Raw genomic sequence first — 3,164 nt, forward strand, 5'->3', positions numbered from 1 at the left:
AGCTATTTCTACGTCAGGTACTTGTTTTCCGCACCTGTATCTGATCAAAACTCCTCTGATAGACTCGTTCGGGTCAAAACGATCCTACAAGTGGTATGAGAGCTACAGGAGGAGGAGTTCTATAGAGATTTGCTGGATTTCATCTAAAATTCTTACTTCTACACCTTCTTTCTTCATCAGAACGAGATTTTACGGTCGGAATTCGCTCAAAATTTCACAGATTGTGTGTTACTAATCATTGTCAAATCCCTAAAAGTTTGAGCTTAAAATTCACACTAAAAATGGGTCAAATTAGTCTCCGAATATGGTCCGCTTTTATGAACAAAGGAGTAGATCCGCTCATTTGACACTTCAAGTCCGCTTATTCGGACAATTTTTGATAGATCCGCTCCAAAATTTGGACCAGGTCCGCTCAAAATTGCTTCATAGGTTCGCTTATTGTGACTTAGTTTGATAGGTCCGCTTCAAAGGCCCAAGATCAGGAGATTCGCTTTTCTGTCATCATTAGATCCGCTTATTAGACACATGGTCCGCTTCAAAGTCTGGTCCGCTCCAAGTATTCGTGATAGATCCGCTTTTAGACAAACTTTATTACGTTCAAGTCCGCTTGTAAGATCCGCTCTTGTGGTTCGTTCATTAGGTAATTCGAGATCGTCAGGTGATACAAGTGTGAAACATGGATACTGAGTTTTACAACGCGTTTGCTACAACTCCTGCTAGTCCATCCGACATTGCTAAGAACATGACAATGGAGAATGAAACCGGAACAATGCAAAAACCCCCGAAACTTATGGGAATTGAAGATTATCATGGATGGAAGAAACGGTTCGAGAATTGGGTGCAGGCGAATCATCTAAAAGCTTGGGAGAGTATCGAAACTGAATATGTTAGACCACAAAACGCTATGAGAGTTGATAAAATCATTTCTGAATTCAGTGAACAAGAGAGGGAAAGTTACAAACCAGAAAAAATGATGATCAATTTGCTACAACAAGCTGTTAAGGAGGATATATTTGTGTTGCTTCAACACGATGAAAATGCTTATTCTATCTGGGAAGCTCTTAAAAAGAAATTTGAGGGAAGTACTGAAATGCTACAAAGTAAAGCAGCTTTGTTGAAAAAGGAGTTTGAGCTGTTTACGTGTATGCCTGGTGAGACGACCAAGACTCTTATTGAGAGATACTGTCATCTTGTTCGCACCACGTCACTGTTAAAGATTACAAAAACTCTAGCTGAATGGGTTGAAAAGCTTGCTGATGCATTACCGCGAAAGGAATGGGGCACATATCTGATGATATTGAAGAATTCCGGACAGTTTAGTAGGCTATCTATTGCACAGTTTATCTAGAAGCTGGAGGCACAGGATTTGGAGCAGCAGAAAATTGCTAGAATGAATAGTTCTACTCATCAACAAGATATTAAATTGTACTATAAAGGAAATGTTCAAAGTGCCGAAGCAAGTCCAAAGATACAAACTGCATTTAGTGCTGGAAATCAATCTGAACCAAGCAGTCAAGGATCTGTGAATACTAGTGGGTTTTCAACGGTAAATCCTCCAAGTGCTCAAAGTACATCAGTTGGAAATGGTCATCTGTTACAATGCAATGTGGCTCTACATCTTCAAAACGGACAGAATTATACTGAAGAAGTTGTAAAGAGTCATATGGGTCTATTGGTCACTGCATTGGAATCTTATGAAGGGTTGATTGCAGGAAGAATTGGCAATCCAATGCTGACAAAAGAAGATTATGACCAAATTGATGCAGAGGAGCTAGAATTGATGGACATCAAGTGGGCCTTGGCGAGTGTTTTGAGGAGAGCTGAAAAGTTTAGATTGATTACAGGGAGAACTGATTTCTTGGATGCAAACCTTTCTAACTTAGGATTTGATAAATCTAAAGTTGTTTGTTTTCGTTGCAGGGAGAAAGGCCATTTTAAAAGAGAGTGCAAGAATCAGGAGCCGAGAGGAGCAAAGGAGTCTTCTGGAAAAGATGATTATTATAGTAAAACCATTTATCAGCAAATCACTCATCAACCGCATCAACAAAAAGAACCTCAAACGGCACATGGAAGAATGATCGAGGATGCAAACAGGAAAGCTTATTATGGCATCGTTGATCAAGATGATGAGAAAATGGCTGAAGGTTTTAGCTGGGACAAATACATTCCAGCTGATTCAAATGTTCATGCTTTCATTGCACATATTATTCGAAAGCCAGAAATGCTGAAGGAATGGATGGAAGTGTTATCTGATGAAGAGAAGAGTGAAGATGAAGGATCTGTTTCTTCTGAAAACAGTTCATCAGAAACAAGTGATGATGAAGAAATGGAACAGATAAATTTGGGAAAAACTCATTTATCTTCTGACACTTTTGAATTTTATTTTGCAGAAAAATTGAAGAAATTGAAAGAAAGGAAAGCTGCAAAGGAAATAAAAAGAAGTCAAAGTGATTGAGAAGATTGTGGAAGTTGAAAAGAGAGTTGAAGTCGAGAAGATTGTTGAAGTTACAAAACCCTGTCTTACATGTTTAGAGTCTTGTAAACAATGTATAGAAAAAGATGAGAGGTTTAGTGAGTTAGAAAAACTGAAAAACAGTTGTTGTTTGATGTAAAGAATTTGAAAAAGTCGTATGATGTATTGAACAGGCATGTGAATAGTCTGGAGAAGACTAACTCTGAACGAGAGAAAGCTTTGAAGATGATGAATGCTACAATGATGACAAAGCAGAAAGAGATCAACATGTACATAGAAGAATGTGCAAAATGGAAGAAAGAGTTGGATAGTGAAGCAGCTGAGAACGAAAGAATCAGAAGACTGCTGCAAAGTTACAAAGGCTGTGACTACATAATTGATAGAATTTATCCAACAGTTGAAGGTTTTGAGGCATTTAAAGATGAACAGCCAAAGAAGAAGAAGGATACTGGTAAGAAACAGGGTGTCTGTTATAATAAGTGTCCGCCTCCGATTTGGGAAGGGTACTCGCCTAGAAAACCTAATGAAGAAGAACTAAAACAGGCGGTTAATATTAAGCTAGAATCCGAGATAACCGATGTTTTACCGGTCAATATTGACGTCACGTTCACAGCGTCCGACACAGATCATGAGTCCGAACTGATAAAACGAGTGGTCGATCAGGTATTGGATAAGGATGAGGAGTCAGAGT

The sequence above is a fragment of the Helianthus annuus genome, chromosome 6 (assembly GCF_002127325.2).
Source record: "Helianthus annuus cultivar XRQ/B chromosome 6, HanXRQr2.0-SUNRISE, whole genome shotgun sequence".
Lineage (NCBI taxonomy): Eukaryota > Viridiplantae > Streptophyta > Magnoliopsida > Asterales > Asteraceae > Helianthus > Helianthus annuus.